General features: G+C 40.6%; 1 protein-coding gene across 1 annotated transcript in view; it reads left to right on the forward strand.

Annotated features, from left to right (window-relative positions):
• The window catches only part of arvcfb (ARVCF delta catenin family member b), a 248,251-nt gene that overhangs the window by 33,788 nt on the left and 189,511 nt on the right, over positions 1-24,952 (forward strand). Inside the window, exon 2 of the mRNA XM_039620658.1 lies at positions 20,290-20,374. The gene's annotated coding sequence lies outside the window, so the exon portion shown is untranslated. The remainder of the gene's footprint in view (positions 1-20,289; positions 20,375-24,952) is intronic.

Below are 24,952 nucleotides of genomic sequence, written 5' to 3' on the forward strand. Positions count from 1 at the left end.
AAACTGTATTTCACTGTATTTGATACAGTATCTTACTATTTGCAGTACCAGATTATAATTAAGAGTTTTTATTCATTAACCTGACATCATATTCTGCTTAAATTAGACAAGGTCAAAATGAATGATTAGAACTATCAATTAACTCATCAAAGACGTCTTCATAATTCATTTGTATTCTGAAACTGATATAAGATTATACTCAGAATGACAGTTTCACACCTCCCCTTTTCATTTTCTGCCTGCTAGCTCTCCTTCATCTCTGCTGTCCTTCACCTTTTCCTCTTTTTCTCTCAACCTCGACGGTTGCCATAGCCACGTTATCAGTTGTTGAGGAGCTTCCAGCATATGGAAGGTGATCACATTTTAAAATTATTCAATATCTCACTATGATGAAATCTTGCTGAAAACCTTTCTTCTTAACACAGTAGAAGGGATTTCGTTCTTTTACAGTAGGTACATTTTCATTTCTTACTTTCCTTCCAAGTTGCTGCTCTCTGATTTCCACCGATTCTTCTATCACTCTCAGTTTTCTCCCTTCTTTCTCACTTTCTCTCTGTGAGAAACGTACCTTCCTCACTGAATTTTTTTAAGACATCCTTGATTTTAGGCAGCATTTTCTGATTTCTTTTAATAATCTTGAACACTTTCCTGAATAATTTCCTCTCCTGTGGATGCCGGATGATTATAGTGCTGCTGCTCGGCTGAGAGCCCAGGCCAAACTGACAGGTGTAGGGGTGTTAGGAAAGCCTTGGTGGAGTTAATTTGGATTAACTGACTTGGCACAGAATAGGAGTTTTTTCACGGTGGGCTTTATCTCCAACACAGCTCTTCTCGTGGGATTCGGCCTTCCCTCATGGATGAGAATATGTGAGACCTAATGACTGGGGTCTTTTGCCTTAGACTAACTCAAGTTGAAGTTTGCTGTTTGTTCAGCTTTTGTCAGTAACACCATCAATGATCGTCACATCCATGACTGAAAGGTAAATAGGCGGGACCAGTACCAGCAAAAAGTAGATATTGATCTACTTTGCATGTTCTCAGGATATTAGATTATATAAAGCTAGTTGGTAAGAAATACAACCCCAAACACTGAGAAAAATCAGAGAAAAATGAAAGTGTTTAGTTTGTGTTTCTGCTTTTGTGGGACCAGCTAAAGCCTCGGCGGCTCTTTGGCCCTGAACCTTTATCCATCCAAAGCTAATAAGGCAGAGAGTGATGCTTGTATCAGCCACTGACTCACCTTGTCTGAATACTTTCTCATGAAATGCCCACACTTACTTTCACCTGCATTCCTTTTGGGCAAATACCTATTTGAATTTGATGATGCATGGGACTGTTGGGTGCTATTTTAAGAGATGCCTCCCTAAATTCATCATCACTTTAACTTGTAGACTGGTCCTGGAACATGCAGAGACAATAACATGCAATCTAAAATGTGCAACTATCAGTTTACTACTATTGTTTGTTTATGTCTACTATTTAGTACTTTAGTTTGTACCCTTGGGGTCAAATTAATACGTTGAAAACATAGCACAGGCATACTTTAATCATACCGACCTATCACTGGGGGGATCTGTTGGCAACCACAGCCACATTAGCTATGTTGTAAGTTATGTATTGTCACTTGATCAGTCTGATCTTCCTCATTATTTTTGTTCAGTTTTGGTCTCCTCCAGCTCTTAGCAGAAATACCAAGCTCTTTAGCTGCTAAGAGCTTCACTATGTTTGTAAAGAGTTTGGCTAATTTTTATCTATTGTGCAATGCTGAGGCTGCAGAGTGCCTGCAGCCATAATTTGTACCTCTGTGGCATTTTGTTATAAGGTGCATAGAAAAAAGACAAAATGTGCAAAAGTGTGGTGAAAAGCAAAACTTTCTCATCACAATTCTTTGTCATTAATTAATTTTACATTGTTGATATTATATTGACTTTTTCAGGTAGCTGCATTATTTTTCTCTGAAGTGATTTTTTAATTTTTGTAAAGTTTTTTATCAGAGTTGTGCCACAGTGACAGTTTTCTAACAAAAATATCAACTGGTGATTTGGCAGTCATTTTTACGCCAGAGCTGCCTGTCGCATCAGGTGCTTAATTCAAATGTCACATGGTTTGCAAGTAATTATCCATGAAACCCAGTGATTCAGAGAGCTCTCAGCCAGTTGAATGAGAGTTAATGTTGGGTCTTTTTTCACTCTGATCTGTCCAAGGGCCATACAGTCCTGCCTTATGCACTCAAGACATCTGGCAGCACAACAGGTTCAGACCCATATTCAGTGGATAGCATTCACATAAAGCTAAATTGCCGTAACCCAGGCAATCCTATCCTGCTTTCAGTAGTTTTCACCATGCTAACCATGCTTGCTATGGTGTTACATCAGGTCAGCATGGGCTCAAAAATCATTCACTCGGCATTAGTGATGGAAACTACTCACAATCTTTGCCATCTGGAGGATTTCAGACAGACACAGAGGTCATCGGTCTCAAATAAATGATGGAACATTTGTAGCATAGTAAGGCAGGTCAGGTATGTAATACGTGTTGTTAGGCCCTGAAAAGCAGTGGGTTACTGTGACATATTTTAAAACACAATGATAATGTTGGGAAGAGGGAACGGGCTACTTCCTATATCTTATATACATATTGATGCAGGGAGTCACTCTCTCATACAAGGAAATGTTTAGAAATATAGTAGCGTAACGGTTATACTGTATTTGATATTAAAATGTAATTTTTGCTAATGGTTCTGGGTTAATTAAAACATTGAAAAAATGTTTTGAGATGGGATTTAAATTCTCTGTAAATGAATGGCTTTAATATTGCAGATGAAGTCTTAACGCCTTCAGTTAGAAAGCAGAGGGGTTGATTAAAATGTCAAGTCGTTTTCATACTTTCACAGCAGTGCGGAAGGAAAGATATGAGACATGAAATACTGAAATACTTTCAGGACACCTGTTTTGACCCCTTCAGACAAGACATTTTAAAAGTTGTTTAAGCGATTGGTTTTCTTGGCAGATGTTCTGTTAAACTTGGAGCAAGACTGCATATTTCATATTTTTTCTGGAGGTAATGTAGTATGGGCTGTCTTTGAACACAATGTTATGTATTTTTTTTGCATTTAACATATTGGATGTAAGATGAAGCATGTTTACATTTGCATGATATCTCAGTGATTTAAAAAGCAATTCTGATACAGTTTGTGGTTTCAAAAATATGCTTTACCGTGCTTTATTTCACTCTGGATGATGGTAATAAAACATTTTTTAAAAAGAGAGTCATAAACATGACATCAACCACCAGTGATGCATTCACCCAATGAGCTATGAAGGGATTGCTGGTACTTAGGTTTGTGGGAATCATGTGGCATTTAGTCCATTAAAATTCAGTGCTGATCAAAAGTTTTGAGCCAACCCTCATTTCTTTGTATTTTGCTAGGAAAACGTGCAAACATAGACGGAAATAGAGCATAAAAAGGCAAAAACAGATTTTGTGCAATTCTAATGAGCTTGAAAGACAATATTTGTTCTTTAACACAGCCTGAACTGTCTTCAGTAAGCTTTCTTGTCATTTCTTTAAGCAGTCTTTGGGAATAGTTCTCCAGGCTTCTTGAAGGACATTCAAAGCTCTTCTTTGGGTTGTTCTGTTCTCTGTCAAGATGATCCCACACTGCTTCACCTACTCGGTGTATACTTTTGACGATTTGAACTAGAAATGTAAAAGCTGTATTCATCACTCCGTACAAGCTGATGATCCTAGAATTCAGTCCGGTTCTTGTATAAATTTGCATACTTCAGCCTTTTCTCCCTGTTTCCCTTCTTTGAGAACGGCTTCTTGACAGGCATCCTTCCACAGAGACCGTTTCTGATCAGGTTTCAGTGAACAGTAGATGGGTCAACTGAAGGGCCAGATGCATCTCTCAGGTCTTGTGTCAGGTCTTTCTTGTTCTAGTTCTTAAGAACATGACTTTCAGTTCCTGTTGGTCTGCTGTAAATAGTTTTTTAACTCTGCCATTTTTGTCCTCATTTGTCCAACTCCCTGGGTTTTTTTAAGGACAGACTGCACATCATGCTGAAATATGCCACATTTTCCATTAATCACACTTTGTAAATCACCTTATTGGTACAAGGTGTTGGGTGTAAGGAAAATACAATTTTATGCCTGTCAAACTCTGTTATCTTTGTCATTTTTATAGATTCAGCCTAGAAATGGGAACAGCTTTTTTATTAGCAACGGGATGCTAGTAAAAAACTGCCTAAGCATACAATTTAAAGTTCTTTTTTTGCCAAGTCTGTAGATACAATACTGAATGATCATGCTTTAAATGATTAATAGGTCATTCAAGTAGCTAAACAAAGAAAAAAAAACATTGCTCTGAAAATGGCCAGGTACAAGGACTGGACTGAAAATAAGGGAAAAAGCAAACCAGGTCCAGAGAAAAACTGAAATTTTCTGAGATTTTACTGTATCCATGAAAGCATCACTGTGGAACTGTTTTTAGTTTGAACTTTAAAAATAATTCCCTTTTAAAACGTGGTGATATCATAAGCCCTCATGCAGATCGTGTCTACTCACGTCACGAAAACAGCTTCTTTAAAATTAATTACACTTCTGTCTCCACATGCCTGTTATTGGAGAAAAATAAAAGCTACATTGACTGATTGTTGAAAATAACACATAAAATGTGCGACAGTTTATCTGTGAAGGCTATCAATAGACCCTTCACTGCTTTAGTTGGTCAAGTATTTGTCTTTCATCTTGATCCCTTGATCATCTCCTCCCTTATTTCTAGTGCTGTATTTTCTCTTCTGTTGTTGCAAACCTTGCTGTAAAGAATAAATCTTATTGTTAATAAATCCTGTGAAAGATTTCAACCAACAATGAACTGATCCTATTAATACTCCGTGCAGCCAAAGCTTGATGTATCTTATTCCTCTATGCCATAGAGGTCTGTTATAACCCCCCAAAATTTATCCCAGTGAGCCTCACAGTTTTGCTGGATGCCCTTTATAGTGTTGATCATGGACTCCATAGTTTATTTTGCCACTAACACGTGGCCCTGCTGCTATACATCTGCAGAAAATGGGTGCCAGACTACAGTGACCAGGTGCTAATAATTGAACCTTTTTTTTTTTTTGCTTAAATACAGAAAATTCACCCTCACATATTGTACAGAATGCATTTCAAATCTAACAAAACACAGATATGTTAAGTACCATTAACAAGGCAGCTACACAGCTTTGCTTCCATAGTGGTTCTAGTTAATACCTTGCATTTACACAAGCTTTAATGGTTTTTCTTCATGCTTTCTTATTGCTTTTGTGTGTTTTGTAAAGTACATATTGTAGATATTTGTGTGTGTGTGTGTGTGTGCAGTTGTCTGTAGATTAGTGAGGGAATTGCTGAGCAAGTGCATGACTGAGCGAGCCAGTGAATGAGCAATTGAGCGAGCAAGCAAGGGACTTAGTTGAGTGTGGGCAAGCGACGGAGCACAGGAGGCTGTGTTTGAATGAGTGCATAAGTGAGTGATTCATTATTACTGATATAGTGTGCTTGTACTCTCATTGTTGCTGTAAATGTTGCTGCAGTGTGTTTTAATGCTGTCTGGCAGCCAAAGGTCTGCAATCCAGCATAATGGAGCAGTTGTTGCACTAACTGGTGTAACAGTCTAAGCTACTGCTTAGCCCCTCACCACACTACAGCGCTCTCTGTTCTCATTCCTCCTCTTGCTTCAGAGCTGCTCGGCTTTTCTCTGGCCTCTGGTGCGTTTGCCATGGATGACAGGGCAGTAGGAGTGGCAGCCAGGTCAGGCCCTCGTTCCGTTACCTGACTTCTGCAGTTCTAATGGGGAGAGTTTATGCAGCATTTTTGACACGGGCACAGGGAATTTGCTTCATCTCTCCTCTGCTCCGTAGGCAAAGTCTGATGCCAAGATGCCAAACTGTATTTCAGTAGTATCAGATGAACACTGCCTAAGTCCAGTCTTTTTTTATTCCTTTTTTAAAATCAATATCCTAGTTTTGTTAAACTATATTTAGAAAACACTGTATTACAGCATATATGGCAATATATGAATCTTCTGGTACACACCATTGTCACCTCCTATTAGGGAAATCAGTGTTTTTCCATTATAAATGTGTTATTTAGCCTCCATGTCTTCCCCTATAAAGATTATAAACACAGATAAAGATGTTTTCTATGCATAACTTTGGTGGTTTTCCTGCTCTTTCTACAAGGCAATGTTGTGCATGGAACACAATAACAGAATAAAATTAAATATATTTTAAATATATTTTAAATATAACTTATTTGTATTACACAGACTGATGAATCCCTTTGAAACATCCTTTAAACATGATCTTTTAATGCAAGGGTCAGCTCCTGAAACTGCTCCCAAACCAGCAACTTTCAGTGGAAGAGTTGCACTGGAAACAAGAATATTCAAAACTGAAAAACGAGCTACAGTCTTATTCTTTCGTTTTCACTAAGACCTCCAGAATCGACTGCCATTGGAAGTGTTTTTCCTGGCAATGAGAACAGCATATTTTCTCTTAAAACTGCAACTTGACCGGCTTTGACATGATAATGAATGTTTTCAGAGTCGGAGATCTTACGTCTTCCTTTCATCCTCTCAGATCTTTGCTGGATCACAGATCACAGCACGTTGAATGTGATCAGGGAGAAGGCCTCTGAGTGGCTGGAAGGATTCCTGCACAGTTTTCCTTCAGAGCAGCATTCTTCCTACATCTCCAGAGGTCTCTGTGGTGCAGCAGAGAGAGGCCAGCCGGCTTGGAAATATGAACTGCGGCCTCCACGCGCTCTTTGAAGCTCAGTCAGCGTACATGCAGACCTCATTTGTTTGGGCCCGCTCTATAAAATCTGTTGCCAGAACAGTCCTGTGTGTTTCCACCTTGTTGTTTATGGTTTGTGTCCTCAGATAGCATGGGGCACAGAGGAGAGAGCAAAGAAAAACACAGCCTTTCCTTGTGCTGTATTGAACTTGGCATGCAAAAGTATGGAATTCGAAAGCCAGAGATACTGGAGGAGTGCAGGCTGAGGTGGGGTGGGAGGTATATTCTACAAGCAGAAAAAAATGATGTGAACAGACGAGAGATGCTTCACATTCCAAGTGAGCCAAATAGGTTGTACTGCGTCTAGAAATCCTCCTTTAAAAAAAATGTCTCCATGCTGTTGGAGCGATGTTTGACGCAAATTTAGCAAGATAAGCTGAGTAATTAGTGTTAAACACCTCAGCTCTGACAATAGCACCTCTCCGCTTCTTCCAGCCATGATCCAGCAGCAGCAGCAGAAGAAGAAATCAGGGCTGCCTCTCTGCCAGGAGGTTGGCAGTATGTTTTCACACCCATAGAGGGCAGCTGTGCTCTCCCACAACATCGACTCTCTCACTAATAGAGCAAGAGAAAGAGACAGTGAAACATGCCGTTTGTATAACACAAGTTATCAGACGAGGTAGCGTGTTTTCCTGTGTGACCGCCCTGCTGTTAATGCCCAGAGAAATTCTGTGTTGTTTATGGTTTCAGCTTATTGGAGTGAAGCACCATTCAAGTCCCTAATGAAATCATGCACCTACCACAGGATGCATGCTCTGGATCTCACTTTGTTAAAACATTCTCGTTTCAAAGCTTTTTTTATTGTTAATCCATCAACAATGCAAAAAGTGATTATCAGTGGCTTAGACGACTGGGGCTAATGAATCAGTGCAATGAATGGTCAGTGCAGAGGCATTCAGTACAGGCTGAGCATGGCTACATCTTGTACTGTGACAGTGCAGTCGGTTCAGGAAAAGATTCTTGCGCTGTATGTGTTTTTGTTAAGGCGCAGAGAGGAGAAGAAGCAAGTGCTGGCTCTGACCCAGCTCTCTGTAGTCTGGGTCCTGGCAGACACTGGACGGTAATAAACTAAACAATATCACATTAACTCTCAAGGTCCGCCATTAATGGGGACCTGCTTTGGCCAGAATGCAATATTGAACACAAACACACACACACACACACACACACACATATGCCCTGTCTCTTCACTGACTACTTGATTCCGTGCCTAATGATTATAACTGTTATCTGTTGCGTCTGAAAAATTATTGAGCTTGTCAGCACCCATTAATTCACCATCGTAAATTAAGTGGCTCGCATTATGTTTTATGTTTTATCCCCTTCTTGCTGGAGTCAACAGAGCAGCTTTTCCAGGGGCTACGTCTGGTTCACTGTACGATACTTTGCACTTGACAGTCATTTGTTCTGCTTCCTTGTTGCTTAAAAGATTGTAGGTAATGAGATGAATTAGCCACAGCGGTGCACATGCACCTACTAAAAGATACAAGGCTCTGATCTAAGCTGAGCTGTGGGTATATGTGAAAATGAGCAGTATGTGAGCTGGAGAGCTGCAGAATTTCAGTTTACGTTAACCACAGTACCCTTATTTTGCCATGTGTTAAAGTAGAAAAGTGAAACACCTGAGCAAAATTGATCAGCAAGCAATTATGTAATGCGTTTGCCATATGGCGCTGCAACATGATTGGTACTCAAGGTAAAATAAATCATTTTTCTCTAATCAGGCAGTGAATAGCAGCAGAACCATGTGGCTACCAGCAGGGTGAAAGAAAAAAAGAGAAAAAAAGAAAGCGTGATTTTCGTCTATTGTGTGTTGAATTCAGGCACCACATTGTGCATCCACATGTGAGAGGAGCTGGTAATCAAAGGATGAACGCTCACTTCCTGTAAATGGTGAATGTAACAGGTGGGGAGGGGACAACAATGGCAAACAGCAAGACAAATGACTCCAAATTGTACCCAGTCTAATCGGAAGCAGTCAACTTCCTGGCAAGTTGTTAATTACATAAGATTCCAGATAATGAAAAGCACTTTCACTCGCTATGGCAGCTTCAGTTAAAAGTCAGATGTCAGAGTCACCCACAGTTGACGTTGTGGAAATCAAATGACTTGCTGAAGGACACATTAACAAACTGGACGCCCATATTATGTTTACCAGTGACTGACTAGTATAAACGCCTTGTAAGAAAGAAGCAGCAGAAATGCAGAAAATCCAAAAATGTGTTTAAAATCAGAAAGCGTTTCCCTATTAGACACAAACACAAGTTTGTTTGCCTTTGTTAGACTCTAATACAAACATCATCACTCTGATGTAATTTGCATCTGCAATATTGTTGACCTACATTTAGCGAATGAGGTATCTTAGCACTTACTGTGAATATTTTGGACCCGTTCATCCATCTATGCTTGATAGATTGCATGCAGATATGCAGATAGATTGCATTTCAAGTTAAGTTTTAGTTTAAAGTTAGTATTCACTGACGAGCAGAAGACCTCAGCGCTGATGGGTGAAATCCTGGTGTAACACAGCCTGTTTGAAAAATACTGTAATTTTGAGAGTGTGGTAACATAACTGCCATGGCTAAAGTCATGCAGTTCTGCACTTAAGCCACACAGGAAGCTATTCAAGGTGATATGGTGACCCGAGACCACAGAAAGTCAGTGATATTTGAGTGGAAAAAATGATGGCATTGTGAAGTGGGAGGGTTCTGACTTAAACTTTTTCTCAACAATGTGATAAACAATTGAGATGACACCCAATGAGGAGGCACAGGATTCTGGTAAATACATTAGAGGAATGACTTCTCAGCCGAAACCTGGATGTCCAATAGTGACCAACGAAGTGGTTCAAAGTGATGTGCAACGGGGAGCCCCTTTTTGAACTCAGCTTTAGACTTGCTTTTAATTGCATTGTTAAATGAAAAAATGCATACTGCACTGTGTATTGACAGTGGTCAGAAAGCTGCAGAATGTATATTTCCCATGCTACATGGTTGCCATCTTGGCAAGATAGTGTAAAGAAAGGAACCATGAACCAGTTTTCCTTAAATAGAAATTATCTGCTTAAGGTCCTGGCTTTAAGTCGTGCATGGAATTTGGATTTTCAGCATGGGTTCTCTCTCACAGTCCAAAGACATACAGTTAGTTATTTAAGTTAGGTTAATTGCTGATTCTAAATTGGCTGTAGGTGTAAATGTGAGTGTGAATGGTTGTCTGTCCTCATTGGCTCTGAGACAGTCTGATCACCTGTCCAGGGTGTACTCTGCCTCTTGCCCCATGACAGCTGGGATAGGTTCCGGCCCTCCCACGTCACCCTGAAATGGATAAGATGGAGAAGTTAGACCTTAAAATAACAGCAGTAGGTCAGGCATGTGAATTGCAGGGTTATTGTAATGCATGGTGAAGACATTTTCATTGTAGAAGAATTCAGTATTAGATGTTTAGTCAAGATGGAAATATTAGCAAGCATGACAGTTGCCTTCACAATCTTGTAATTTTCATTTTCAGCAATAGTAATGCACATAGTGTACTCCAAGAAAGTGCACTATGTATCTAAATTATACAACAGCCAAAACCATGGTGTTTCTAGTCTATCCTGTTTTCTTCACTGGGCCATTTTCCCTCTGACATTTTGTTCTCAGGATTAAGATAAGCAGTTATCCTTGGACACAGAAGGATTAAATCAAATTGTATGATGGACCACAGCTAAAAACCTATGATAGCGTCCTCTGTGTTGCACTTTCCATTCCTCTCTTCTCCCGTAAGTCAGTAGTGCAGATTTGTGGCTGTGGGTTTAACTTTACACTTTTAGAGCTGATGTGGCTTAGCCTTAAATACATTATCTGTGCAGTCAGCTGGCTCTCCTGATGTCAGGGATACAGTAGTTTTGAATATTTAACAGTACAACAGATTTTGTCAAACGTGAGCTTTATTTGGGTGGATAGCAAGTGTGCAGTCTTGGTGGATTTGGATGGATAAACAACCACAACTCTTGTTTCCAGAGAGGAGAGCATTGATGCTGTTTGACAGCAGCGCAGTCAGCCAGCCTGCCACAAAACTCCCTCGTGAGGGACTACCACAAGATGCTGAAGTCCACTGCTACTCCCTAAATCCCCATCAACACTTCCTTCATCCTCTCTGTATCTTTATTTCATACCGTCGTTCTCTGCTCTCCCCCTCACTGTTGGTAGTTTCTATCTTTGTCTTCTGCGATTCATGTTTCCATCTCTCAGATTCGCTCTTGTGGTAGCCTGCAAAAGCCATTTAAAACTGGTCGGAGTTTGTGTGGGTGATATAACATCAACAAGATATATTTCTCTGTTTGCAAACAGGCAAGGGTAGCTCTGTGTTGCTGTGGAGGAGGGATGTTAGGCTGAACAAAATAACAGGGTCTTGGTCTGTTTGCATGTGTGTGCTGGTGTGTTCTGGCCATTCTGAGGCTCATTACTTGAGAAACGTCCTATGAGTTCATCAAGAGTTTGACAACCCTTGCAAGGCATCTTCTGTCATATGTTACAGTCCGGTTCGGGCTGCTTTGCCGCAAAGGAAGTCGGTCCTGAAAGGATAAAATTTCACAGCTAACTTTGAGCTGCTGGGCCCGATTCCTGTCACTCTGCCGTCTTTCTGCTGCTTCGCTCTTTTCTCTTTGTGTTTACATCCTGACAGCCTTCGCCTTGTCCTCTACTACAAAGACTACTTAAAAAAACAAAAGATATATATAATATATATATGTGTGTGTTATATACTTTATCATTCGATTTGCAGAGCAGCTTTTGCCAGTTTACCTAACTGCTGCACCACAGACCTAATCTAACATGAGTTTGCCCAACGTGGTTTGTTTACATTTTTGTACTAGTTTGGACTCTTTAAACAGCTTCATCTTTGGAAGACGCCGTTCTGAATACCAATCTCTGTAGGGGTGCAGTGCCTGCTGCTGTTTCTGTACAGGTATTTACAGCTGCTGGATGGTTTCCAGAGTCAGCTATATGGCTGAGGGCTTGATGTCAGAAAGTTCTGCACTTGCACTTTCCTTTGGGAGAAGTCAGTAAAGTGTAACTTTGTTGGATGTTAAAGAAAAGGTGTGGTGTAGAGAGGAGGATATAAATGGAACAAAATGCACTGAATTTGCAGGACACGATATCAGCTTGCACTTTTTTTATTGGGTTTTTTTGGTGCAATGTGTCTGCTATTGTGAGCAGAGTATAGATTTTTCAAGCGAGGTCAAGAGGGAATGATGATTTTTGTTCTGGGTTATAATCTTTTGTTGATATTATATATGTCTGGCTGCAGCCTTTAGGACAAATTCCAATTAGTAGGGATGACCTTGCGTTTAAATACCAAATCGTAAATATATGAAGGCAGTCAGCGAAGAAAAAAGTGTGTATATGTGTGTGTAAAAACTTTGGGATAATACAGTGGATAATGTTTAACATTTGTGAGTGCTGCAGATAGGGGGGTCGGGGCGGTGATGAGATTCAATGGCGAATTAAGTCTGTGTGAATGGATTTTTACTCTTTCGTAGCACACTGTGCTCCAGTTTTCATACCAGTGTTGAATCACCATTTCCATTTCTCTAATTCTTTCCATCTTTTGTTGCAGGCAGCAGACTTGGCAACTATTGTTTGACACGTTACTCGTGCCAGAGAAAGCTGTGCATGTGTGTGTTTGTGTAAGGGAGTGTTGAGAATGGCCAATCCATAAGCCATAACAAGGGAATGTTGGTTTTAAAATCATATCAAGTGCACAGTTGTCTCTGGCAGTATCCGTTTTACAAACTGTTTGGATGCGAGGTTTAACACTTATGGGGCCAGGGTGTAATTTTCTTTAGTTGCTGTTAGACCGACTGGAAAAAAAAAAGAAGAGGCATTATTTTTACATTGACAGTGGGATTTGTGAGACCTCAAAATCAGGCCATTACGTAAGAAGTTAATTTTAAGAACAGAAAATTGAAATGAGTATTTTAAGGATTTTCTGCAACAGAAGCAAATTGCTTTTTATTAATCCATGTGGTGAAGATTAAAGAACATTTTATGTGTGAAGATGGAGCGGGAGACAAGAGGTCATAAAGTCAAAAGTACCTGTATTGAATTTGTTCCGTAATTTAAGAATCTGTAGTCTACAGAGAGTCATTTTTCCAGTGATGGGAGTCACGACTGAAACTTTTTCACTTCAAAACCATTGAATTCAGCCTTTGAGGCAGTTTTACGAGTTTTTCATTGTGCCTCAGCTGAATAATTTTGGAGAAAAATCTATTCTACCTGGGCTTTAGAAACTGTTCCTTATTATTAGCATGCATATGAATAACAGTCAGAGTCAGAATGGGTTAAAATACAAGTGGGTCTGATGGATTTACTCCCTTCCCCCCACCTGCAAAGATCCTTTACATTCTAGTTGTTTCCCCCTGTTGAAATCTATTAAGACCACTGCAGCTCCCCATCTATATGTCTTCATCCCATTAGCACTGAAGTCATGTGACCTATGGTAAACCATCCAAGGTCACTGATTCAGTAACAGAAGACATCAGTTAAAGGCTACTGTTTGGGGCATTATAGTCCAGCACCCATTACATAAGTGATGGAATAAGGCTTCCTCATTTGTTAGTCTATAGAAACAGTGAAGAGTTTAACTCATACACTTGAATGAGATTATCATTCATCCATCTGTTTACGACCTGTGGGGCTAGAAAGCATTAGCTTAGCTCAGCTTAAAGACTAAACACCAGGGGGAAACAAATATTTTCCCAACCTGTCAAACTACTGTTTTACTTCCACAGAACTGAAGGAGGTTAGTGAAGAGTAGCACATGCTAAAATGATAAATGATACCTTATCATAAAAAATGAGCAATGTTTACGACTTTGGCATGGATTTATTCATTAGGCTTCCTAACACTGCATGTGGGAGCATGAGCAGTCTGGACAGAATCACTCCTCTTAACTCCCCACCCCTCCCAGTGTGTGTGTGTGTGTGTGTGTGTGGACTGCCATTGATAAAGAAGCCAGACCTCTCTCCTAATGACTTCCATGTTAGATTACGTCATCTGTCAGCCTCGGCTAACCTTCCCTAAGCATGAAGCAAAGCCCTGCAGTGGCCAAGAGTGGCAGACAGTGAGGATAATCTGTGGAAGTTTTTCTGAAAGGCCAGAAAAGTGGATGAGCTGCAGCTTTGAAGCCTGTATCATATTGAGAAATCAAAGATGTGACGACTCTTATCTCCCTGTGTACCACATTCATGGTCTGTTTAGGAGGTTGTTGGCTTGTTTATGGTTTATATTTACAGTTCAGAATTGACCACTCTTTATCTGATGAAGCCGCATTTCAAGAAAATGCTTGTTAGTGTTATTCACTGTGTGTTTTTAGCCGTGTTTAATCTCCACCTGTGCTGTTGCTTAATACACACACTCACTGGTCACTTTATTAGGTCCACCTTTCTAGTACCAGGGTTGTCCCAGTTTTGCCTTCAAAGGTGCCTTAAATCTTCATTAAATAGATTCAGCAAGGTGCTGTAAACATTACTTCGAGACCTTGATCCATAACAACGATAGCATCACACAGTTACTGCAGTTTTGTCAGCTGCACATCCATGACCTCCTGTTCCAGAAATCCCAAAGGTGCACTATTAGACTGAGATCAAGTGACCGTGAAGCCTATTTCATTACAGATAACTCATCATCATGTTCAAGATAGCAGTTTGAGATGATTAGCGCTTTGTTGCATGGTGCATTATCCTGCTGGAAGCAGATATCAGAACATGGAAATACTGTGGTCATAAAAAGAAGGACATGGCCAGCAGCAATACTCAGGTAGGCTGTGGGATTCAAATGATCCTTAGTTGGTATTAAAGGGCACAAAGTCTTTCAAGAAAATGTCCCCCCTAAAATATTACACCACTACCAGCAGCCTGAACCCTTGGTACAATGCAGGCTGGAGCCATGCTTTGATGAGACCCTAAGAACAGGAATTGAGAATCATCAGACCAGCCAACAATCTTCTATTGTTCAATTTTGGTGAGCCAATTTGAATTTTACCCTCAGCTTTCTATTCTTGACTGACATGAATACTGCTGCAGTCCATCTCCAGATGTTCTTCTGCATACCTTGATTGGAGAGGTTATTTGAGTTACTGTTTTCTTCTTATCAGCTTGAAGCTGCCTGGTCATTCGTCTCTGTACTCTGGCATCAACAAGACATTTTCTCCCAGAGAACTGACGCTCACTGGATGTTTTTGCTTTTTCAGACCTCTGTAAACCCCAGAGATGACTGTGTGAGAAAATCCCAGCAGATCAGCTGTTTCTGAAATACTCAGACCAGTCTGGCTCCAACAACCATGCTGCATTCAAGGTTACTTAAATCACCTTTCTTCCCCATTTTAATGCCTACTTTGCACTTCAGTAGGTTTTATTGACCATCTGCAGGCCTAAATGCAATCAATTTCTATCATATAATTGGCTGATCGCATATTTGTGTTAAAGAGCTTTTGAACAGATGTACCTGATGAAGTGGTACAGTGTGTACAGAACACATAGTTTAAAAGGTTTGTTAAGATTTATTTAAATAATTCTTTCACTTTGAAGTATTCTGTTGATATTGACAGCAAGATAACCAATGGATCAGTTCCCCAAAGCTGGCCACACAGTCTCCTCACAACCAGCCAGACTCCACAATAGCCTGTTCTCCTCTATGCCCTTCTTCCATTTTATCTTCACCCCTGCCTCTATTTCCAACAGGTGATCTCATACACATAGTATTTGTGGAAGCCAGGGATTGTATTACAGACTCTATACTGTACAGCCTCTTTAGACCATAATTTTTAATGATTATTCCGCAACAATGAGCTGATACATAATTTAAACTGTAAAATGTAAGAAGATAGCAAAAGAGCCTAGAACTGTAAAATTACATCATAATATTTCAGAGGGTCAAAGTTTGTTTGGTTTACAGTCACACGAAACTGACAAGCAGCACATTTTAAATTTTAGAAATCTAAAAAACTTTTTTTTAAAATCATTTAACAAATGATTGGAAACCTATTCAGAAGTAATTTTAAGAGTGAAATGATTTCTCGAGAGAGCTGGTCCACTCCCAAGAAGAATCTATTAAAGTAATATTAGTTTCTAATTCTGAGGATAGACACAGTCTAACATAAGGAGATCTACTTTTACACCAGTCAATCTAATAAACTGCATGTTGTAGCATAGCAGGTGTTAGTGCAGTGCACCTGAAGGAGAACCCTGAAACAGAGTAATTAACTTGGTTTGGTGTGAACCGTTCATGTTTCTCGATTGCCTTCTGGTGCCAGAAAATAAAGAGCATCCAAAAACATTCTGCAGCATTTCCTCTTTGCAAAAATTATGAACTGGTTACTTTCAAAAATCTACAAATCTCAATGTGAAGATTTATATGTAGGAGATATTTTCTCTTTGCTACATCTGTCAACCAGTAGACATGTGCAGCTAGCTAACACGGCAGCTCTGCTGAGAGGTGGGTGCTGTCACAAGCATGGAAGGATCAGTGGACAGGCGACAGGGTCATGATGCATGAGGGGAGTGGCCTGTACAATCCAATCCAAGAGATGAACTGGTTCTGATAGAAGGGTCTCAGAATACAAAGGACATCGCAGGTTGTTGTGTGTGGGGCTGCATAACCTCGGACGAGTCAGAGTGCCCATCTCGAACCGTATATACTGCCAAAGGCGCGAACAATGGGCACGTGAGCCTCAGAATTGGACCACCGAGCAAAGGGAGAAGGTGGCCTGTTCTGATGAATCACATTTCCTTTTAAATGACACGGATCGCTGGGTGCCTTGCTTACCTGGAGAATACCTGGCACCAGACTGCACTGTAGAAAGAAGGGAGTGTGATGCTTTGGGCAGCTGAGAAACTTGGGATCCTGCCTTCCATGTGGATATCACTTTGACTCGTCCCACGTATCTTAGTGTTGTTGTAGACCATTCACAGCCATTTTGCAGAGCATGACAAAAAGCTTGACATGTTTGGCCTCCAAATTCCTCAGATCTCAATCCAATCAACCATCTGTGGTATGTGCTGGACAAACAAGTCCTATTCATGGAGGTCCAACCCCTGAACTTTCAGACTTAAAGTATCTGTTTCCAGATGGTGGTGCCAGATACCACAGCACACCTTCAGTGGTCTAGTGGGGTCCATGCCTCGATGTGTGAGGGCTGTTTAGGAGGCAAAAGGGGAACCATCATAATATTATGCACGTGGTCATAATGTTATTCCTGATCGGTGCAGACTGGAGTAATCGATATGCAAAAATAGCACCTCAGGACCAAAAGAGGGATTTTGTGAAATGGATTATGGAGTGAAGTGTCCTTTAGTGTGTCCTCCTGCCTGTGTTTAAGTTTGCTCAAATATTCTGTATGTTAGAACAAAGTTTCAACTTTCACTGAGACCAGCAGGGACTGTTCAGATGTTTCTAGCTGGTCGCTTTCATGGTGCCCATCAGACTGTGACCGAGGCTTAGGCTTGGGAGTAGAGGTTGTGCGCGTGGGGTGGGGATGGAAAGACAGCATCATATGGAGGGGGGAGGGGGTGGGGGTTGTCATTTAGGAGTGAAGGGGCCAAGCGGAGGAGCAAATTGCTTTTTAATCGATCATATTCCCAGTAAAAGCCACTCCCAGCCCCCGCTCGCCTACTTTTTCCTGCTATTTATAGAACCTGCACTTGTGTGACTACAGTGTGTGTTCTGTGTGTGAGAAGTGTGAGAAAGAGAGAGGAGAGAGAGTGACATGAGAAAAAAAACAGCAGGCAGGGTTGAGTTTTGTTGACCACTTTAATTCACTGAAATAGAACTACAGTCCCTATTGTTATCACAAGTCAAAGGCCCCGTGCATATGTATTTTTTTGATCATTAAAACCCGAGTACTACAGGGACCTTGCTTTATTCATGTGGTTAAAGATGACAGCCTTTTTTTAAATAGCAAGCTGTTGCTTTGCAAAGGCAATGATTCCAGGCCAATGATACACGAGCACCAGACACTATTCCACCAACAATAAAAAGAAACAACACCACCCAGATACTGTCAAAGATGTCATGTGCTGTCGTAGAAGCCCAACAATGCTGTAATGTGATCAGTCTCCCAGCTCCAGTTTCTTGAATCTATTTTGAGTGTGATGCCCAGTGTTGAGACTCACACTAACAGACGCTACCGTGCAGCGTGCACGAGTAATAAATTATGACTCAGCCCAGTGCTGCTGCTGATTGTTGGATCCATTTTCCGTGATGCCGTTGTTTCTAGCTAATCTGCCCCTCGGGGCTTTTGAAAAGGAAGTTTAAGTCTTTATTTTCCTGCTCTGTTGAACATTTTTTCTGTTCTTTTCATAAAGTAGTGAATCATCCCCTTTGTTTAAAAAAAGCCCAAAACAAAATAAAGAAAAAAAAAATCTCCAGCTGTAATGGTGTCACATAAAAGATCCTGCAGAACGAGCAGTACCAGTGAATGAGGCCGCCGCTTGCAAGCGCTCCTGTCAGTTCTCCTTTGCAGCCCTCACAGGAATTGTAAATGTCGTCACAGTCTCAACAAGACAGGTTTGTGCTATTTGCTGAAAATGTTTAATGTTTGGATGTGCCTCTGTTTCTCTGCAGTGCACCAAAAAAAAAAAAGAAAGCGGGATTGTTTATTATGACTTTGTAGAAGTTCAAAGACAGGATCTAAATGAGAAGAGCAGAAGCACGCTGGCTAATTTACTGTAACATTACAGTAATCTACACAGGAGTGGAAGGCTGAGCGAATTAAAGAGCTCAGAGTGAGAGGAGACTAGAAGGGGAAGGATGGAGAGGTATGTCGGGTTCCCAGCTGTATCCTCCTCTGTGTCAGCATCTTGTCACGGTCTGACCCCTCTGACCAAACAGACATGAGCCTCACCACTCCATGCCGCTGTCTGTCTCCCCCTTATACCCACTGTGTGCTTCTAACACAAAGGTGCTTCAGCAGCCTTCCTGTTGAGACTAGTGGGAGAGTGGCAGGCATTATTGATTGAATATTTTAAATCTGATACCTGCAGATCAACACTGACATTCTGTCTCTTTTCTTTGCACCACTAGGAGACATGTTGATGTTATTACTGTTGCATATCTGACCAGGGAAACTGACTAGAAGGACTTTAATCAGCAGCTTCTGGATATGAGCCAACAGATGTGAGATTTGGGTGGGGTGTCACTTTGAAATGAAATATTGCAGCATTGGGAGGTACATACAAAAAATGATTATGTGTCAGGCTACATTCAGGACTGCATGTAAATGAAAAATGCAAGTGAGCAGTATTTCACCCTTTTGATGCATAAGGCAAAAACCTTATTATGACTTGGTTGATAAAAATGCACAGAGAACTACAGTTGCACATTGATCATTGAGTGGAGCCCAACCAAATGCCATGACACGTTGTTCTCATATCATTATATTAGCCAATGGGAAAGTTCTTCTGATGCAACTATGGAAATGCAGATACAGATATCTGTGAAGGTCCAATCTGAGGTGACCAATTCTGCCATGGGAAAAAGAAAGCTCACAGGAAGAACTAAGTGCACTCCATGATTCAGTTTTCCGGTTCTACCTTTAGAAACAATAACCTGAAGTAGTATGACTTTATCAGTCTTGATTACATCATTGTGAAGCAATTTTAGCCCACTCTTCTTTACAGCACCAACTCACTTCATTGAGGTTTGTGGTTATTCATTTATGCATCATTGTCCTGTTGTAAGACCCAGTCTCTACTGTGGTCTTGTCTGTCCAACGGACTGTGTTCCAGAAGTCGGATGGTTTGTTTAGGTGCAGGTTTACAGAATTAAGCTGTGCTGCCATGTTTGCTTTAGAGCGAATAGGTTCTCTCTTGGCAACTCTTCCAAACCAGCCATATTTGCACTTGTGAATAAATTTCTTGCTGTAGAATGGTGGACTTCAAAATGTTTGGAATTGGCGTCATGTCACTTTCTAGATTGATGGACAGCAATAATTGCTTCTCTCAGATCATTGCTGATGTCTTTGGCATCTCTCTTTGGCTTGGTGTTAACACACGCCTGAATGCTCTAGACTACAAACGTTCAAAACATCTGCCTTTGTAGAGTTTACCGTCTGTCTTTGAGTGCATAGAGTCATGTGAGGACTTTTACACATCACTGTACAATCTCTATATGATAGATGATAGAATGATAGATATCCCTTTTCTTGACTGTACAGTAATTCCTTGTTCTAGTTCTTGCAGTAACTTAAGTCATGAAATATTCTCTGCAGTAACTGTGGCCTGCCAACCACAATAGCTAAGATATTAAGAAGAAGTCTTTGCATGTAAACAAACCCATACTCTTTATGGGTTTATATATAGATGCTATCTGTCCCCATTTAGGTGAAACCATATTTTTGGATTTATTCTTGTAAATTCATCCTCTTTGTCTAGTCCTCAATTCTTAAATGTCTTTAATCTGTTTTTCAGGTACAGCAGCCCAAGAGTTGTGACTCTGCTCTGATAAATGTCAGCCTGCTCTGATATTTGTATGGGTCTATCTCCACAGCCAAAGGTGAGTTCATGCTATTGGCAATCCGGTTGTAATATATGTTGTTGTCAGAGGTTTCAACAGGTGCAGCACATGTTATGAGACAGTGTTAAAGTGCATCTACAGAATCAAAAGCAGTTTATGTAGCTAATTTAAAGTTTGGGTCATCCAAGTTGCTGACACTTCTTTTGTCTGCCAGGTCTGTAGGGCTGCACTTTTATACAGGAAAAGACAAACTTTCTCCTCTTACGTATATCTTAGTTAGCTTTCTTGAATAGATCCTAGGAAAATACAACGAGTACTCCCTTTGACAGCCTTTTTTTGAGTCTTCTAACGTACTGATGTTCTTGTTTCAGATAGATACAGTAATGCCTTGTTGGCAGTTGACAAACAATTAAGGCCTTGGTGTTGGTTTCCTAGGAGCTGTAAACTGAACTTGAACCTATTTGTGGAAGTTAAGATCCCCCCAAAAAAGAAGTGAAGAGAAAAAAATTGGTCAGACTTTCTTTGCTAACTCTGAAAAGAGGACTCTGTTTAGTCGCTGATTTACTCGAACACTGAGTAGCAACCGTCTGTTGTTTCATTTTGATACTGTGGTTAATCTTGCTTCTGGCAGCTGAAATGGGTCATTTGTGTAGTTTGAATGAATACCAAGTATATCCCAAGTCCAGGTCATGTTTTGTTTCTGTCTTGATCTTGTACTTCTTTTTTAATGGGATTGAGCTATTGCACTGGCTGTTCTTGGGGGAGCAGTACATCACCGGAGCTCTGTTTGCCCACCTCAACTAGGAGTTTTATCCTGGCTTCAGATAAGAGACCAGCTTTAAGACCTGACAAGAAGAAGATATAAAGACTAACCAAAAACAAAATTACGCAAAATCGTGAAGACAACTAGGCTCCGGCATCCGGTATTGAAAGCACTGGCAGGGGATTTTAAGCCACCTCCACCGCCCCCTGGGGCTATGGTTCTGCCTCAATTGGTACCTTTTCTACTATTCCTCTGAGAGGCAGGAACAGACTGCTGGGAGAGAACCACTCAATGATACCTCAGTATCATATCTTTTTAGAATTCCTACAGAGGGGCAAAGTGTTTATTTTTCTGATTTAATGTTTCATTTTTGTCCCTCTCTTTAAGTGCTAAAAACCTTTCCTTTATTATTCATGCAGGTGGTAATAAGTGACCATCTGTGGACCCACTGTTTATCGCAGATTGGCTTCAAAAGAGGTCAAATCAGGGACACACACTCAGTTGCTCCTTAAGCACCCTGCAGTTCATGCACTTCTTTTTTATAGTTGCATAGCAACTAAAATAATCGAGTGCACCTTGTGCCGTTTAATCTCTTATTCTTGTTTGTTACTGGCAGCCGACACAAAACTTCTCATTTGTGTTTATGGAAAGCTTGCGTGACGGCCGCGGGATAAAAACTGATGCAGTGAGATTTTTCTTTGTAAATAACAAGTTCAGTGTGACCTTTCTCAGTAAAACTAAAGCATTTGGTCTTCAGTTATAAATAATGTTCACCTCAGCCTTTGCCATACCTGCAGAGGATGTCAGCGTACAACAGGTTCACCATGTAACACTTGCTGAATAAATGCAGGGCTGAGAAGGTTAAGTGGACTGACATAAGGACAGTGTAGTTATCTGTCTGTAAGACCCATTTTCATATCAAGGTCATTTTATCCTGAAGTCCTTGGCTCCTCAAAATGGCATCGGTTTAATTAATTCTCTGGAGCTTCACTAAGAAAGGCCATTTTAGTAGTAAAGGACCACATATTAATCTGCTGGCATGGGGCCAATTACGGTACCCTGTCACTGTTCGTGTATGGCTTGTGTGGACTAATTGACTTGTCCAGACCTGAGCTCAGTGATTTGAACTTTGGTGTATGGCAGAAAAGTGGGACTATAATAATGTAATGATAATGCGGTAATGTTAATTTTGTAATGATAATCTCGTAATGTGGAATTTTTTTAATTTGTGGTTTGGAAAAGGCTGAGGAGCATTTTCATTTACGGTCTGTAGAGTCTCTGCAACTCTACAAATGTTGTTGTATCACAAGCAGGTAGATGCTACTTTTTCATGTAGCACTGCCTCTTCATGAAAGTTTTACACACGTTTCACTACCAAAGCGTAACATATACGCTATGTGACAAATCGTCGGTAATCCAACACGTTCCTATGTTGAGCGTTCGGAAAAAGGAGGAAACATGAGAACCGTTTGGACTCAATCTACACATGTACATTTATTTTACGTTCTCATCATGAATCGCTTAAGGTTGTGGTTAGAGTTAGGATTAAGGTTAGGGTTAGGGCTGGAATACACGGCTGGAATGTGTGTTACCACCAGGAACGTCATTCTACTGGATTTCATCCACAGTCCGGCACATATCATAGGAACACGGAATGGTTACCTGTCGCGTTCCCATGGACACCTCGGGATGTGACAAATTTTTGGTACATTACACATCGAGAATGGACAGTTACATGGAAATAGGTTGTTGAGATTAGTAATTAACTGATTAGAGTGTTTAGAGTGTTTTAGTCATTTATCACCTTCTCAGGTGTTTCTCATTTTCTTTGAAACATCTACTTGGTAACTAAATATTTGAAGAGGTCTGACTATGGGCCAAATAAACGGGCAACTTCATTGGATCTTGAGCTTTGGGAATTTAGTTATTTCTATATGTAGGACTCCAGGATTAATTGAAAATGTTGAAAACAAAATCATTGTATCCCTGAATATGTATGACCATGTCAATGTTTCTACTACAAAGTGCAACAGTTGAAATCCCTGCTAAATCACAAATCAACAGAATTGATAATCACATTTTTTGGGGAAATCTCAGTTACACACAGGACAGTAAAAGGGCCACACTCGGGCCTGATTACTGTCAGACACGTTGAATCGATGAATCACTTAAATTGAATCTGTCTGACGAGGTGACGTAGGTTAAAAGCTCTCAAAAAGCATCACATCATGCCACAAACTAAAGAAACTCAAGAACAGCTGAGAAACAAAGTCATTCGTCTTGAGGGTGGCTGTCACTCAGGATGTAGAGCAGGTCATTTACTAGTCAGATGGTTGGTAGTTCAATCTCCAGTCTCCTTGGCCAAGATACTAAACCCTGAGTTGCTTTTCTCTTTGAGACTCATTTCAGTCAGCAACTGCTGGTCGATGAGTTGGGAATTCCAGATTTTTCCCTCTTAACCTGTGGTTACCAGATGGTGTCTGATGAGTCTTTAGGCCTGTGTGACTATGGCTTAATGCATATATTGTTTACTTTGTGATGATTTAAATTGCTTGTATACTGCTTGGTTAGCTTTATGTATACTAGTACAGCATAGTAACTAAAAATAGGTGGCTGGGAAAGAGAATAAGCCTCACAAATACCTGTCCAATCAGTGCAGAGTCAAAGAGTGCCTTCTCCTTTAGTAGTATCTGGCGGAGCTATGTATTGAGCTTAAAATCCATGCTTATGGCAGACATTATAAGTTGGCTCAGCTCTGTCCTGCAATTCAGCAACTGTTTCAACAAAGTTTTGAAGTTTCTTTTTTTGACAGTGCTGTTGAATGTGCAGAGGAGGACTTTTAATAAGACAGCATCAGCCAGCAGTCACACAGCCCATCTCTAAGGGCCAACAGGCCCACAGCCTGAACTCAACAGCTTTCTCACTTGTGCTCGCTCTCTCTCTCTCCCTGTCTCTTTCACACTGACACCTTTGAGAATCTGGTGTTTTGTTTTTATCTGAAGGAAGAGCAACTGCTGGCCCATAGGCCAGTATTCCCAAGTATGGTCAGTTTTCCAAAGAATTGAGATAGAGGAGTATTTATTAGAGGTAATCGTGCTTTTTATGAAACCCACTCTCACGTTTATTTGTGCTTCTTTCACATTAGATTTCTTTTTTACATGATTAATAAGAACGATTGCTCAAGAGAACTGCTAGCCCAAGTGACACTTAGGCCATGTTGTTACTGAAATGATTTCTTGACATCCTCTCCCCTCCGCTTCAGGAAGTGTTCAAATAATGTTTATTGCACACTTTGATTCATTCAGTGCCAGAACGAGACTGAAGCCACTGTTAATCATTTTATGCACTGGAGGCATATTAATGGTCTGACGAAAGATGACTTTAATAAGTTAATGTACGGCAAGTGAGAGGAGCTTTTTATGACTGGATCTGGCACCATGAATTGGTTGAGACAGAGCGCGAAATGGGTTTTCAGCCATGCAGTCAACTCGAGTCCACAGCTGAATGTGCAATCTTTTTAGGAAATTACAGGTTGTAATGATAAAGCCTTCGCGTCTGCATTTACCACAGTAATGAGGCTGACCATACTCATAACATGCCATTTCCAACATTTCAGCTGCGGCAGAGAACTTGACGGTGAAAAAGAAAGAGGTTTTCAGGCTTCTTAGATGATTGTATGTTTGACTTCAGAACAAAATTAGTGTGGTGCTGAAGATATGGATGATGTGTAGAGCTCATATTTGCAGAATCCCGAAATATGAATGTGGTGGGGTTTAGCTGGAGCCAAAATTTCTGTGTATCTACTGCATATTCAACCTGATGCTATTTATTATATTCCCATTCTGTCACTGCAG

This window comes from Oreochromis aureus, linkage group 12 (genome assembly GCF_013358895.1).
Source record: "Oreochromis aureus strain Israel breed Guangdong linkage group 12, ZZ_aureus, whole genome shotgun sequence".
Classification (NCBI taxonomy): Eukaryota; Metazoa; Chordata; class Actinopteri; order Cichliformes; family Cichlidae; genus Oreochromis; species Oreochromis aureus.